The sequence below is a fragment of the Poecilia formosa genome, unplaced genomic scaffold (assembly GCF_000485575.1).
Source record: "Poecilia formosa unplaced genomic scaffold, Poecilia_formosa-5.1.2 Scaffold39, whole genome shotgun sequence".
In the NCBI taxonomy this organism is placed as follows: domain Eukaryota; kingdom Metazoa; phylum Chordata; class Actinopteri; order Cyprinodontiformes; family Poeciliidae; genus Poecilia; species Poecilia formosa.
In genome coordinates this window covers 518,125-535,898 of record NW_006799978.1, presented here as the reverse complement: position 1 = coordinate 535,898, position 17,774 = coordinate 518,125, and positions in this window count along the sequence as shown.

Sequence of the window (17,774 nt, the reverse complement as noted above, 5' to 3'; positions counted from 1 at the left end):
GGAAGAATCACCCTCAGCCCAACAACACAAACAGAAAACATTCACATTATTATATAGGTGCATGCTTCAATGTTAGTATGGCAACAATAAACATTTTATTCGCCAAAATCTCTTATTTTGAGTTAGCTTATAAACAAAGTCACAATTTGCATCTTATCCTTATCTTTAAACCAGTGTTGTCCATGCAACAGAAATAATTTCCAATAACCATATTAACACAGCATCCAGAATTGAAAATAAAATAAGTTGTGATTTTATTTCTTTGGAAGGTCCAAATCAAGGTCCGTGGGCCAAATCTGGGCCCCTGTTTATGTGGCCCTCAAGACTCTATAGAAGGCCACATTTTCAAGGCAACTGTTGCATGCTTGAACATTATTTGAAAAGCTAGTGTGAAAAGATGCAGCTAATCGTATAACTCTGTGAGTACTAATATGCCTCAGAAATGTTTTAGATGATTCATACTCTCTCCATCTGTAGCAGTGGAGTTGAAGAAGCAGCAAAAAATTCAAACTTTTGTTTGGGTCATTCTCCCAGTCTTAAAGAAATGAAGGGATGGGTAAAAATTTAATTCCATTTAAGATGTCAAGGTTAATGTTCCCACATGTTTTTAGCCATGTTTCCTCAACTAAGCTAATGTGCCTCCACACAGATCACCTGAACCTATCACACATCAAAAAGCACAGTAAGGCAAATCTGTGGGTGTAAGAAGAAAAGATCACTATGCAAAACAACCTTGTCTGTGGAAGGTTCCCTTCACGAGGTACAGAGGAGAATACCACGCAGGCGAAAGAGACGAACTGGGGAGAAAGAAGAATACAGCTCCTGCCTCCTTCTCCTTGCTCATTGATCCAGCACAGGGAGTACAAAAGCTCCTGTTTGCTGGACTGTTGTGGAATCCGACCGATTTCATTAATGAGAAGGAATGACTGGGGAAGTGGTTTAGCTGAAAAACACCAACATCACAGTATGACAGATGCGAATACTATAGAAATCAACAAACAGAACGCTATATTTGTAAAATGATGAAAGATGGCTGAAATAGGTCTCATGAAATATTTACATTTGGTTTATAAATGTGTAATTTATGCTAAATTATTGCCTGTCTTAATTTCTCAATCTCAAACTGAACTTCTATTTAAAGATTTTATATTAAAATGGAGAAAATATAGTACTGTACAATTAAGATTTCTCATGAGTTAAAAACGTCATTTTTTTATAGTTAAAGGAAGAAAGTCAAATGCTGGATTTTGAGTCAAAGGTCAAAGTTTACACACTCATGTTTAGTACAATGGCATTAAATTGGTTCTTAGACTTTGGTAATCCAAAGCAGTTCTTATATAGAAACAGCTAAAAACTGACTCTAGCATCAGATTCTTAAAACACTGTAAGGTGGATTAGAAGATTGCATCCAGGTGTGGAGGCAACACTCAGACTACACCCTGAAGTGTAAGATCTACAACTCAAACATCTCAAGCATACTCACTGTAACCCGTGACCGCATGGCTGGCATGCCATGCTGAGAGCAAAATTATGATTTGCTCTCAGCAAAGTTTTGCAGCTCACCTAATTACTTCACAGATATGATCCAGGCTCACTGACTATACAATAATGCCAATGTTTCTACACTTTAAAAATGAAAAATGAAAAAAAAAAATAATAAAAATCCTGTGTGCACTAACTCATCTTAAAAGTCAGAAAACCTGAAGACAATCTACTTGCATTATGGTTGTTCAGTTTTATTATGGATTGATTTGATTTCTGTATTCCAATATGTTGTTACGAACAGAGTGTGTATCCTACGTTTTCTATGTCCTCATTAACCACAGGGAATATATAGAAAACTTTGGAGATTTGTTGGAGATTTTTTATTTGATGTCCTTTTTTTCTCTTCACCATTGTGAAGAGAAAACACAGATGCAAATAATAAATGGAAAAAATGGGACATGTTTATTCAAGCAAAGACTGAATTAGGCAAGTTTAGTAAATAGTTTTAAATATGTCATATGTACATGACATCAGTTCCATCAGGTGCAGTAGAAGAAAACCAAAATATCTCCCCTGATGTCATAAAAAGAAAATCATAGTAAAAGAAGGAAAATACAGTTTAAAAATGCTGTCAAAGTAAAATAAAGCATACTATGACATATAAGATGTCAGTTCAAGTCTAACATCATACACTAACAATAAGTTATTAGCAAAATATCAGTTTAATGTCACAGGGAAAACTCTACCTTATCCCTGTGACATTTAAACCCATCAAAACATTTTAGTCGCACAGAGTTTAGACGATAGTGCATGTTTCCATTATGTTACAAATCAATTCCACATATCAGATTGGAAAGATGTTTGATTAAACAAAAATGGATTAGACTCAGAGCGGGACTTCTTAATCCACCTAACAACCATGACGTAAATCAACATCCCTAATATCCATAATAATTTGAATGGCCAAGGCTCAACTTCACAACCTTTTATCTATGAGTCATCCTAATCCTATTTCTGTCTGCCCTCTTTATACTTTCTCAGGTCAGGATTTTTTTTATTGTTGTTGTTTTGCATTTTATCTTTCTCCTATAGACCTGGTTTTGTTGCTTGAGATTATTTTCTCCAATCACTTATTTGGTTTGACAACAGGGACCTCAGTAGTACAGTACACATTTTTTTCTATCACAGTTCTTGTTTCTACATCCTCTGTGACAAACCTGCTAAGACTTGTATTGCTGCTGGTCCAGCTGGTACACTTTGTACCAAAACACAATCTATTACACTTAAGCTTTAATTCTGCCTCCTGCTATTTGCTTTGTGTCCCACTCTCTAGTTAAAATCCTCTTACAAAACTCCTGTCATTTAATCACACATCAAAGACATCTCTGTTTGATCACAGAGAATCAAATTATATCAAAATATCATTGCTGTCACCGGCTCTGTTGTTATTAAGACTTATGGCTGTGTTGTCGGGACACTTTGCATATTTTTGATGGAGCGTGGCCAAGTGAAACAGCCATTGTGACATCAGATAGTTTTGGCTACATTCAGCTGTAACTACCACTATAAGGACGAAGCAAAATGTACCTGTTGTTTCTAAGTATGCATGTGGGTACAGCTTCACAAACATGATGTTAAAAAAGATGTTACCAAAGTTATGACATAATAGAAAAATTGACAGTAAACTCAAGATTGCCAGGTAGAGATTATCCTGCCGGAAATGACAGAGCTCATGTATATTAATTTAGAAGATACCTTTACTTGAGCTTTATTTGTTTAAAACCAGATTTGTTGAATCTATTGACATCATTGTCACATTTGAAAACCCTGCTTGTATCCAAATACCACCTACTGTTCTATCAGTTTGAAGTTAAATTGAAGAAATTAGACAAAATCCTTCTTCATTTTCCATCCACTTTGTGAAATATACCAGAGTCACTAGCAGTGAAACAACCCTGGGATGACACCACTTGTTTTCTTTAGGTTTTTTCAAGTCCCTGGTTCTGGTGCTGCTACCCCAACTGATGATGGCAGAGATGACATGCTCCAAAACAAACTGATAGATCTGCAACTTCTTGCTGCAAACTCTGAAGGATATGAGCTTCTTCAAGAAGGACATTCTGCTTTGTTCCGTCTTCACTGTTGCCCAGATGAAGACTGATGTTTTTCCACCACTTCCACTTCTTCTCATGTGACTGAAATAATGTTTGACATATTCCTGTTTCTACTGAAATCTACCATCTTTTCCTTTGTTTTCTTCACACAGAATTAGAATATTGCTGAACCATCTCTCTGGACTCAGCATCTTGTCCATTTCTAATAATCTAAGTATTTATGTAGATGAGAGGATCTGGATTGTACTGGAAGTCTGAGGTATACTGAGTGAACATGGAAGGTAAGTACCCTGTGGTGCTCCTCTGCTGCTGGTTATACACACAGTCCTTTACTATCACAAATAGTTGTGTTTGTCAGATAGTCATTGATTCTGAAGTTTGTTGAGGCCTCCAGTTGTGTCCTCTTAAATTTCTGAAATCAAAGATCGTCACATGATTGCTACCTGCTTTGTCCAGATGACAGTACAGTATTATTTCTCTTATGTTTTAAATTTGTCCTTATTATACATTCTTTTTTCCATTCTTTTATTTATTTTTTTACCTTTTGTTTGAGTCTGCCTTTAACGTGTTGCAGTTTCACTTGAATTTCCCCCAGTGGGATGATGAAGATTATTTCTGTTCTACACTATTCTAGTTTTTCATTGAATAACTCTGATCATTCACAGTTGCTTTCAGCATTTGCATCATTTTCAAATCACAAAATGACAACCTTACTTAAGTGATAGATGTGGATATATCCAGTCAGCATGTTTTAGCTGACAAAGCTTTAAAGAAATTGAACCCCACAGCCCAGATTCTCTCTATGCCCGCCTCCTCAAACATGATCAGAGTCTCTCACAGGTGACTTTATATTTAACAGTCATGTACTGTACAAACATTACATCAGCCAACTTTAGAATTATAACAACAAACTTTGTTAAAACTATTTCACTTCTGCTTTCAAACGTGAATAATGAAATATCTTCTCTTCTACAGCTGATAATTTGAAGTAAACTTCATTAGCAGCAGATAGAAACCCAACTCTAGTGGGCCTGATAAAAGACAAACATTATTAGGGTAACACACACAGGATAAGTCTGTTTAAGACCGAGGCATTTTCTTTAACAACCTCTTGGCACTTCTAAAGCATTCCACTTATTTTGTTCCTCCTCCGCTCATCCATAAAAATCTGATAAAATAACCAGACTTAAACATTTTGTGAGCAACTGGACGTATTTCTTTTTTGTGTGTGTAAGTCACACAGTGTATATGCCCTCTCCAAGGTCTCCCTTAAATGCAAACCAGACGTTTATTAGTTTAAGAATATCTGTGGGAAAAGACACGACACCACAGAGGACCACACTCTAAACAAAGGATCAGAAATCTGTTAAGGCGCTCTTAGAGTATTTTTGCTCTCCAGACAGGAGTTGACACAGGCACACATCTGCAATGCCTTTTTGACACTGTCAAGTGATACTTTTAGAAGCAATGTTATGGCTATACTTATAATTATGGCAAAGGATTTGTGTGGAAATATTTCAAAATACATTCTGCTGATAGGAGCAAGATGAAAAATGCCCCAATTAGAAAAATATTTTTAAATATATTTTCTTTTTTTCTACTAATTTATCCTTATCATCATACTCATGTATGTACATTCCAACAGCTAGATAAAATAGACTTGGATTCTGTCATGGACTGCACATTGGTTAAGTTGTAGCACTATTGTCTTGTAGCAAAAAGGTCCTGGATTCATATTCCTAGCCTGGAATCATTTTGCATGAACTGTGCATGTTCTGGGTTTTCCAGGTACTCCAGCTTCCTCACACAATCCAAAAACAAGACTATAAGACTAATTTGTCTCTCTAAATTGTCCCTTCGTGTGTGTGTATGCTTGTTTGATTGTCCTGTATGTTTCTGTATTGCCCGGTGATTGACTGGTGACCTGTCCAGGCATAATAGGATGTGATTGACCAAGAAAGTTTAATGTTCACCTGTCCTGATATGTATCTTTAGACACTTTTTTCTTTCCTTTACTTTTATTTTTTTAACCAATTTTCAAGCCTTCAGCAAAGAGACAGTTCCGCTGTTGTAACATACATGGACTTAGGTGCTTTCCCATTGAAGAAACTTTTTTTCTTCTTGTTGTCTTTGCCCTAAAGGGACCTTTGAAGGTTTAAGTTTTGAGAGTTTGAGTTTGAGCTTTTGTTTTTATTTATTTTGGAATTTATCTTTATTTTTATTTATTTTTTTCATATTTAGTTCATTTCTGTTTTTTGTCATTTGGGCCTTGCCCTTTTCTTGTTTTAGTTTTATGAGTTTCTTATTTCTGGTTCTGTTCTCTGTGCATTTTGTTTTCTACTCCTATGTTAGCAGTAGACTTTTCTTTCTAAACCCTTTGTAATTAGTTCAGCTCTCTCTAGGTTCTGTTTTTTAGTTTGTATCAGATCTCTCTTGTTGCCAATGTTTGTCTCCTGGAAAACAGGAGTAAATTATTTAAAGCTGCAAGTACACACACCTCCTGGATGTTCAAAATATCTTGCTCTAAGCTCTTTGACTTTGAAAACATCATCCTGTTGGTCGGTGCTACTACTCCCATTTTCCAGTTATGCATGTAGAGAAGAAAACAAAGTTTTACTGAATTTTAAGAAGCCAACTTTATTTTATTTACGCTGACTATTTGGCTGCAGATGTATCTATACAATTGATTACTTCCTTGTAAACAAACTTGTAATTCTAATAAATCCAACTATGGAATTTTATCTGGAAATGTGGAAGAAAAGACGCAACCAGCTGACAAAAAAAGTAGATCCTATCTGCTATCTCATGTTTTCTGCAGCCTTTCCTGACGGTTTGGTCAAATCATTGTGTTTTGAGGATACCCGCGCCCATTTACAACAGGAGCTACCGTAATCTGATCATAGATAATCTGAGGATAGTCTGTGAGATCATACATCACAACCAAATGACAACAGCTTCAAGTTCTCTGAAGCCTCACACACCAGTGAACTCTGTGCAAAGAAAAACTCTCTGACAGGCAATCAGTCACTATCTGTTTAACCTTTACATGACAAAGCAACAAATTGCCTTTGAATTGCTTGTTGCGGGTGAAATCCCAGCTTCAGGGGAGAGTTTTTCTCCCCTCTTAGGGCAATGAATCATAAAAATGTGACAAATATGCCTTGACATTGCTTTTGGAGCTGATTAATGAGTGTAGCTATAGTCACAGTGGAAAGTCCCACACAGACAAGTTTGAAGGTTTCTGTTGAGCACAGGAATGGTGGAGAAAAAAAATTCTCTTCATGTGTGTTCTGGCATTGAGTGCAGGTTAACTGAATGATGTCCAAGCAGGTTGTTCCCCTTATCTGAACTCTAAAATTAACTTTAAAGGACACTAATGCATTATTGATTATACTGAAATCAAGAATATCACTTTCAATCACTCATCCTTGAAGTACAGGTAATAACCTACATTTGAAGAGATTATGAAACATGTTGACAGGTTGTTATACATAAGCAACAAACTGTGATTTTGCCTTGCCAGTTACATATTCTTGTCATTGACAGCTCTCTTTTCAACACTTTCTTGCTCCCTGAAACATTTAACTTTGACCTGCTATCAAAAATCAACAAGGATCCCTTTGATTGGAAACAAAATGTTCTGTCACACTGAAAGCTAATATAACACAACAAGTTTATATTTGGACAGTTAAAGACTAAAAATGGAAAGCAGCAGAAAAAAGAGGCAGAAACTCAAAGGGGCAAATAAAAGAGTGCTCCTTACTCACATTGTACAAAGAGGACATATGATTGTGTAGCTTACTTATTTCATCAGAGTAATCATCTGCGAAACCAGCAACATCACTGGAAGATAGGCTCAGTTCTTCCAGTTTGTGTTGTAGTTGTATGTGATATTTCTTTCACAAAATCTGTGTACTGCTGACTTTTACAGAATCTGATATTAATTGTTCTGGCAATAAACAGTATTATTTTCACAAAAAGGCATTATATCGCATAGAGGTGTGCCGATCGATCGGCCACCGATCATAATCGGCCGATTTCCGTGAAAAAGTGTATGATCGGTGATCGCCGATCACGGTCTCTTGTTGTCGATTTCACAAACCGATCACCTGCATCTCATTTCGCAGCCTGCCTGTGCAGCTGGTCTCCTCTTTCCTTCACACTGCGCAAACGCGCAGCAACAAATCCTAAGCGATGTGGAACTATGACGCACTGAGTGAATGGGGAAGTTTGCGTGTTGCCGCGGAAAATTGAAGCACGTGGGGTGAAGCAGGTCAAAATGCATCAACATGATGAATCTAATATGGCATAAAAACAGTGCCATACTTGACGGAGTTTGGCTACATCGAGGCTCACTGCAGTAAAAAAGACATCTGGAGGATCAGACAGCAGGTAAAGCAGCGCACAGCTACAAACACTCACCCGGATTAGCATGACGGTCAGAAAGCTAAACAAATAACCTGGAAAATGATTTAACCTGTCTGTCACGAGAGGACCCAAATTTGGGTCCTCTCGTGACAGAGGTGTCAAACTCCAGTCCTCAAGGGCCTCTGTCCTGCAACTTTTAGATGTCCCTCTGCTGCACCACACCTGAAAAGAATAATTAGGTCATTAGCAAGGCTCAGGAGAACCGATCTACACAGGGAGGAGGTAATTAAGCCATTTCATTCCACTGTTTTTTACCTGTGGCACATCTAATGATGTGAATGACAACCTGAGACCAACAGGTTCGAGCTGCGATGTCAGACGCTGGTTCTGCTCTCGCTGTTGAACCGCAGCTACGCTACAGGTAGTAATATTTCACAGACGGAGCTTCGCTTCTGCTCCACCTTGTAGTGACTCTCACACCGAACCTGCTTAAAGCTGCAGCATCTAACTTAAAAAAAATAAATTTTACATACGTATTAAAACTTTCGCTGTCCTAACATGAGACAGATAATCTCTAAAAAAATAATCGATCTCCTCCCTGTTCTGCATAATTATTCCGCTCAGTCAGAAACAGCCAATCAGAGCTAGCAGTAATCAGCTAGCCGCCATGCTATCAGGAAGTTTTCATTCAGTAACTCTGGATTGTTTATTGTAATGGATCCTGTATTTGCCTTTGAATGTAAAGTTTTATACTTTAATTTTCTGGCAATGTTGAGAGGTTTTATTTTGACTCTTTGCATTATTTAGCCTCTTCAGAGCCTTCATATGTTTTAAGTCTGTTAAAGGTAGTATTACCAATGGCAGTACAATTTGCACAATGCCTGTTTTGTTTTTTTTCTTAGAAAAAGTTATTAAAAACAAGCTTTTTTCTAAATTAAGGTGAATTCATGGTTCCTTTTTCCACATAATGTAACTGGTAGTGCTTATGATTGAAAAAATAATAGTTATGTGATCAGTATCGGTGATCGGCCGTGATCGGCCCTCATGGGTGATCGGAATCGGAATCGGCAGAAAAAAACCTGATCGTCACATCTCTAATATCTCATCATATTTCAGTATCTTACCGGGTAGAGTAATATCTTATAAGAAGTAACTTCTGTGTGTCCATTTCATTGGCTTGCACAAATTTAATGCATCTAAGAAGCTTTGTGTGAGAAGTTGTGAAACTTCTGTCTGTTTATCCATTCATCCAGTTTGTATACCTGCAGTGCTCAAGCCGTGGGATCTGGTTCTTGTACGGAGTGTACTGAAAATATTATTTTTCCTTCCCTTATTTTCTGTTGTCATCGTAACTGGTTTTGTTAATCCTAGGAAGGAGGAGAAATCACAAGAAATTAGATTTTTTTCTCAACGTAAACGCATCACCTGGTGCTCGAGGAAACAAAGTTATTTTAAGAGTTTCAGTCATTACTGATATGATATTTTATGTTTTTGTCTGTCCCAGCTGTTACTACCATCTCTACAAAAGCCTGTGTTCAGACATGAACACCGGCTTTATATGTGCTCTCCTCATATCAAGAAAAAATCTACCTCTGCTATTAAATAATTCACCAGCACATCTTGTACAGTTTAGCAGGAGAAGAAGTTGTAGATGTGATGCCTTTAAGAATTACTTCATCCAAGTGAAATGTCACTGGTATTTCTGGAGTCCGCGCCTGAGATAGTAACCATGACTTCATATGGAGCTGTTTGGAAATAACCTTTACATATTTTTAATCTCTCACCAGTTTATTTTATTTGTCACCTGTAGGAACACGTTCATCTGGATTTTATTTAGCCACACATTCCAACTGTACTACATTTAGAGAAAGGTTTATCATACTTGTCATTCTTTTACAGTTATTCTCCTCCCTTACAAAGCCTAATATGCTCGGACAGACCACACAGATTATTTGGGAGCATCAAACCAGGATGATGCAGGATCCATCCAAAGACAGCCAGTTCATCTAGGATGTCATGAGGTGCAGTTATAACAAACGGCAATAAGAGCAAGAAAGACATCAAACTCCTGGTGGGGAAAATGTGTTTTATTTTTTTTTTCATGATACTATTTTACAGTTCTGAAAGGATTTCCCCAACTGATCCAAATATTCACTGCTTACATTTTTGCTCAGATTAATTAGCTTGTATATCTAAAATAAACTGTTATTTTAATATGTCAAATTATATTGCTTTAATTTATTATTGTATGTCTTTCAAAAATATACATTTTGATTAATTTCATTCAGTATTTGCATTGCAAAAGAAAGTGCAAAAAGGACAATATGTCTGCTGGTGTTCATTTAAAACTACAAATAGGCAAAAAATTAAATGTCCTTTATCTTTGGAAAAAAACGGCTAAAATCCTTCAACTCAAAGAGCTTAGCAAGGCCCAATGTTTTTACAGAAACCTTCGGAACAACTACTTATCAAACTACGCAAAATATCTACTCCCGGTCAACATATTTTGTTGTGTTACAACCACAAACATATAGGCATTTTACATCATACATACACTCATCTTGGTGCATAATTATAAAATGGGTGGATAATTTGGGATATTTTCAAAACTTTATTATAAATTAAAATGCCCCCTCTACTCCGATACCCCTAAATAAATAGTAGAACAACCAATTGCTTTAGAAATTCAATAAACCACAGGACCCCTGGATTTCAGTATAAATCCATATTTCCTGTGAAGAGCTCAAAGGTTTGTTGCAGAACTTTTGTGAACAAACAGGCAGAACATTGTGGAAAAGGTTAAAACAGGTTTAGGTTGTAAAACATCAATTCAAAGCACGTTTCCATCCATCAAACTGGAAAATGTACAGCACAACTACCAAGACATGTGGCCATCTACAGACCTGAAAGAGACCTTTAAGAGGCTGCCAGAAAAACTGGTTAGAGCTTCACCTTGTAGCACAAAGAATGGACAAAGAAAATCTCCAGAAATTTCAGTGACGACTTTAAGCTTTCATTGCACTTGGTGATTCTACAGTCTAATGTCCCAATGAGGTTGCATAAAAATGCATGCCACACTGTTTCATTTTACTTCTATTTTGTTTTTGGAAATCATAAAAATTTCCAAGTTTGTAGTTAGAACATAAAAATTATTGAATCTGAATGCTTTCCAAAGCATCTTATCCAGTCCTGTATTTGAATGAATAAAATATTGCAATATAAAAGCAAAATCAATAATAATCATCTTACCTTCTTGTTTCTGTCACTGATGAAATATTTTCTGTAGTCAATCAATTGTGTGATTACAAGGCACTTAAAACTGTAATACTGTTGTGTGTTTTGTAAAGCTCCCAGCTGTACATAAGAAAATAGACATTCTTTCCATATTCCCGTTGTGATTCTGTTTCACTGCTCCTAAATAGCTAAAATAACTGTTGTCCCAATACAAGAGCCTGCGTGATTTCAGCATTGTTTGGGAATTTCCCCTCAGAAGCCTAATATTGCAGAGTATTGTCGAGACCGCACAAAGACTTGCAGGGCTTCGGAATAGGTAGACAGTTTTCCAGATGGCTCGACTGCTGCAACAACAAACACTGAAATTCCCTCCTTTATCTTGCAATCTAGCACTACACATATGCAGCCCAAAGGAACACGATGTTTTTCTTTCTATGCTCAATAAAAAAATTATCATGCACAAGAAGATTTGTTATTTTGACAACATGCTCTCAACAATTGCTGTTTGAATTAGTAATACGTACAAAAAGCATTTGCCCATACTTACGTTATTCTAAAAAAAATATTGCGTGTCAGTGTATTTATTTAGGACATCATATGCACAGTGAACCTTCAATAACAATAAGACATCTCTAATCACCAAAAGGTGTGTGGGCTGGAGCAGGCATGCATCTTTAACTTGCCAGACTGTGACTCTCAGGGACCTCCAGAGATGGAGTTCCCTGTTTTATACCCTACAAGTAATTAATCAATCCACTGGAGGAGGCCAGAAGCAGCTGAGTTGTTCCACTCCACGATTACAAATTAATTCTTTGTGTGCTTTGGAGTTTCTGTGCTGATGACATTTTTGCAAAGCGATAAAAGCTGGGTAGCTCTTGAATTGCTCTTGAATTGCTACAAAATAAAGCTGTATTTCCATCAGCCCACTGGCTGCAATGTTGACATGTTGAGATGCTGCTCGTTATTTTGGTAATGGAACCGAAACGGACAGAATTGCGCAACACCTTGTTGAAACAATAATTACAGAGATCGTTTGTTGGGTCATTAATTTGAACATGTTTTGTTGATTTTTTTGTCGTTTTTTAATAAAGTTATGAACGTTTTGATAAGGAGTCAGAGGAGGACGTGCTGGTCTCAGCATCCTGGCGGTGTTCAGTTTGTCACCTAAAGCTGAGATCGACTCAAAACCTTCCGCAATCGACATATTGCGTGCCTGCTGTAGCAAAGCACGAACAGTTCAGAAACAATATGAAATGGGAAAAAAGTTATTTATTAACTGATTAAGTCGTGATTTAGATTGTTCTTGAAAAACTAATCAGTCACAGCTAATTAGTGGGTGCAACACGGCTGCACAGTGAACCCAATGATTTTTTTACAGCAGACAGCCGCTCCCCTCCCTTGCAGGTACTGCGTACCCCCGCTAAATCTTTTAGGGGTACGCAGTACCCTGCCGTACCCCCTTACTTTCATACTTGCTTATATTACAACAATTTATAGTTTAACTGTAAAAAGAAAATGCCTGCTTATCATTGCCTTGACATTTCTGAGACCTTTTTGTAGTTTTCAACCTCATAAACAGGAAAAGGTGATTTTATCTTAGAAAAAAAAGCATGTATTGTAGCGGTCCATGGACAGTGCCTTGTGGAACTCCATGGGGATCTGATGATCAGCAGTTGTCTATTTTTAAAATCTAATTTCACTCTACACACTTTACACTACTTCACTAAAAAGAAATTTATCAGTTTTGTAAGTGATTCTTGCAGCTAGCTGATGGGCAGTGTGCAGCAACAGGAGAGGGAGCAGTTATGGATGAATCTGTCATTCCAGTACTTTTGCTAATTTATCATTCAAAGGCCTTTTAACTCTGGTATTTCGTAAAGATTTTTATGGGTTTTGATCACAGTTATTTTTAAAACCTTGACATATCTTGATATTGGTGTAACTGGCCCACGTCTGCCTCTTACAACTCTGTTCATGCAGCGAGCACTTTCCAATCATGTAGAAATTTACCAACTACATTATGAGAAGTGATTTAAATTAAAAACTATAAAAAATATTTGTACATAAATGAGATTCTTCCCTACCGTCCATACAAAGTGCTTCCTCTCTTGACTGCCTTTCACTCCAAAACCTGTTCTTGGAATGTTTGATAACTCCCATATTTACACAATTCAGCATGACAATACAGTTTTCTCCTGAACCACTCAGTACTGATGAAAGCAGCAGACTCTCTCTCTATACAAGTCTTCCCAGACTTCGTCCAGCCGTGGCAAAGTGCTGTTGGCAGTGTGTGTTGCTGCGATCGCTGGTGTTGATACGTTTCATTAGGAGGTAACTCTAGCTGCTCATATCTTGGTTTCATCCTAACAGAGTCTCCCGAGAGTGTGCTGGAAAACAAAGGCGGCAGGGTCCTTTGTGGGGTACACTTAGGACAGGTTCAGTTTACAGTAAACACACAGGCAGGGGTGCCACAGAGGTCACATATGAGTATTTGTGAGTGGGTGCGGAGGCTTTTGTCACAGTTCTGCTTAAGAGTTCAGAAGTACTTAGTGATGAAATTGAAATGTAAAACAAATTTGATAATTGGCTGTTTTTGGTTGAGTAAGTTTAACCCGCAACATTCTTGCTCTTTAAATTCACAATGGATAAGTTCCTTTTACTAAACAATAAACACAAAAATGGGGAAAACCAAATCTACTATAGTTTTTAACATGGATTACTGCAAATATATTTACATTTGTATCTAGTTTATTTGAGATGCTCTATTTATCCTAGTTACTTTAATTAACAGTGCTGAAAGTTTTACATACAGCCTTTTTTCTGATTTTTCTGCTAACATGCGAACATAACATGCATTATGCATATCTCCCATTCTGCTGTATTCCAGAAGTGCCTTGTTGGACTGAGATCTGGTGACTGTTGCTTTCCAGGAAGAAGGTCTTTGGTTCAAATTCCAATCTGGGGTCTTCTTTACAGAGTTTGCATGTTCTTCCCATGCATATACATGTTTTCTCTAGGTACTCCAGTTTCCTCCCACAGTCCAAAAACATGTTAGGTCAATTGATTTCTCTAAATGCTCTTGAAGTGTGAGTGTGTGCAAACATTATTGTTTGTCCTGTATTTATTTATTTATTGCTGTTTTATGGACTTTGAACCTGTTCAGGGTGTTTCTTGCTTCTCCCCCAATGACTGCTGATGATTGCAACCAGAGATACTGAAAGGACAACCATGTATAGACTATTGATGGCTGGATAGATGAAGGAACGTATTTAAGATAACCTGTGTCATGGTTCATTATCGTGCTGGAAGCCCATTGGGTATTTTCTCTTTTGGACCGGTCTCTGTACACTATTTGGTTTGAATTTCAGCAAGATGTGTTCTCCACCACTAGATGCTTCTAAGTGCAGTTCATGAGTTTGACTCAATCACTATTTGTGTTAACAGAAAATTTAAACTAATAAAGTGACGCGTGAGTATATTTTGACATACTCTATAAGAATGTTTGTAGAAGGCCTTCTTCTAGATGTTTCTATTGAGAAATTCTGCAGTTTCTTAATAGATAAGAAACTGTAGAAATTTAAGTCATGTATGCAATTCTGTTTAATTCATACAAGTAAAATAAGTCAACACAAGTCAACACAATCATTGCTCTTGCAGTGACCTCTAACCTATCCAAAGCAAGCATGTTAATTGGTGGCTGACCAGTCAACATGAAATCAATTACTCTGAGAGATTGACTTGGTGTTTACCAGTTGTCACCTTGACCCTGACTCATATATCAAATATTAGCTGAACCTTAAAAGGCACTGGCTCTGATCTGTGTATGTATGTTCACTTGTTATAATGTGTCAAGAAACATCATCCAATAAAGATTAAGGCAAAGACTTATTGGTTAGGTGTAGAACTGATTATAGACTGGTCGGATGGTTAGAATGGAGTTTGTTGGAGATCAATGAAAGGCCATCCAGCGTCCCATGAAACAGGAGAGGCAGGACTTTGTGTGTGCTGGAGTGTTTGCATTTGTACCTTTTCTGACACAGAGGTCAACCAGTCAACTAGGTGCTGAGGGAACCATTTTTCACAGGCTTTGATTTGCCTGTGAGTAACTTGGCAAGTATGCTTTCAAAGTCCAGTAGTCTGCGGTCCCAACAGACCACCACAATGGAGGTAATCCCCTCTATCACAGCCAGCGCAAACACATTAGCCGCGCAACATCAACACTGCGCTCAAGAGCCTCATTGACAAATCCTTCTTGGTTTCTCAATGAAATTCAGATGAGAGGCCGCAATGTTCCTTTCCCAGTAAACAAGGAGCTCAAATGTTGGGTGTCAAGGTTTGAAAACTGCAAAGTCCAGTTTGTGTATAACACCTTTTTTTTTTATTTCCATTCTGGAACACTAAAACACAGATACACATTTTTTCTTACTCTTTTTAAAGTAAGAAACTTCTCAACAATCTTTGTTGTGAAGTTGTATGTTTGTTAATGGAGTGGGTTATTAATTAAAAATGTATTTAAAAACTTATGCAAAATTCTTCCTTCAAATGTGTGATAGTCAAACAATATTTTAAACCTTCATATCAGTCCAACAGTTCTACTTGAGAGTGGAACATTTTCTCAACTTGTACTGTATTTTTCTTGCTCCAACTGCTTCTGGATGTTTGCACACTGGAGTTTCTTTTGGACTGGGCCATGATTTAGATGTTCTCCACTAAATTAAAAATAATATATTTTCTGAAAAGTCTCCAAGAAGTGTTTTTGCCAAGTTTCATATTTTCTGTGGAGTTGCTGCTGCTAAAGAACCATACACAAGTCATCCTTTGTGTTATTTTACCCATGTTGTAAAATGTTTTACCCAAACATTTATCAGTGTTGGTAAATGTTTTCTAGATTGTTCATGGAAGATAAAATGCATGCCATATAAAACAAGCTATAAGTTATTAGTGTTTTGATTCTTTTTTTGTGTTCCCTTTCTAATTATTTTGTCTCCAATCTGATGCTGTTTTATATAGCACCAACTTTCTGCAATGCCTTTCATTTATATCAGATAGTTATTGTGATCGAGTACAGAGACAGCAGACCAGCATAATCTTCAGTGTAAGTAACTACATGCAATAATGCAACATGTGTCAGAAGTTTATTTGGGATTGGTACTGGTTCCAGGAAATGTTATATTAACTCTGAGAACTAATCTATTTCCCAAAGTAGACATGACTAGGACTGATGTATACTGCAGGTAAGATAGTGACTGCTGACAACTATTTCACAGAAACCCACCAAAATGATCACATCATTATAACCTGTAAAGAGGAAAATTATGTATTGAACACATTTCTTAGAAAATTTAAAGAGTTCTATTTACATGAAATCCAAGAAAATCATTACAAACATAGATAGGAAACAAAAACAAATATGTTTCTGAGTTAAGTGTTAATCCTAACCCTATCGATCACATCGGAAAAAAATTATTCAAAAAGCCAATTAACCCAGTAAAATCTGCCAGGATTTAGAAAGCAATGGTTTAAATCTGATGATTGTCCTATAAAATGTTTTTATTACAAATGTGTAACCCAAAAAGCATCTCATGATGGGCGAAAGCCAAAGACCTCGCTTTGCAACCTTGCTGTTGTACACCCTGCTGATGTTCCACAGAACACCAATGGGTCAATAATCTGGAAGTGGAAATAATATAATTTCTCCCATAAACCAATTTCTGCTGAGAAGTTTGCTGCAGAACATTTAGAGCAGCCATGGAAGGCAAGGAGAACATGGTACAATTGAATGAGGGTGGATGTTTCAATAAGACAATAATTCGAAACACATCCAAGGAAACGCTCAGCTGGTTTCAGAGAAAGTGCTGAATAGTCCAGTTGATCACTTCACTCAGTTCCAACTGAAAAGTTCTGGGAAGATCAGGTTGCATGGAAGAGGCAGTCAGACTGTTCAAGCTATGATGTTTCTGTGGAGAAATGAACCAAAATCACATCTGAACAATGCATGTGACTAGTTTGGCTACACAGGAGGTGCCTTGAAATTTGCATTACCAGTTAAGGTTTTTCCACAAAGAATTTCAGTAGCGATGTTCCGCAGTTTTTACCCATCTCATTTCACTTTACCAGGGTTCCCCGATATTGTAGTCTCCAAGGTGTGTGTTTCGTGGGCGGAATGGTTCTTTTGAACTTTCCAGCATAAACCACAAAAAAAGGACATTTAATTGGACCAGACCGGTTACCTTCCCCACTCTCACTGACAGCTTGTATTCTTTCCTGATCACTTTCACTACATATCATAACATTTCTCAAGCATAATCAATGGAAGCAGATAGGCAGTTCTGAGTTTTTCCAAATAAAAATGGTCACTTGCTTCTCTCCTTAGTACCACTGAAGTTATTAAATGTCTAAGACCAAGTGGTTGGGGACCGCCACACTTTCCTTCGTCATTTAATCTGTGGACTAATTTACTTTGATTTCTTTGTGTCAATTACTTAGGTTGTTTTCATCATCTTTTTTATACTTATTTTCAAGAGTACCATTCAGATACATTTAAAGTGAAAAATGTTGATGTCTTCAATAACT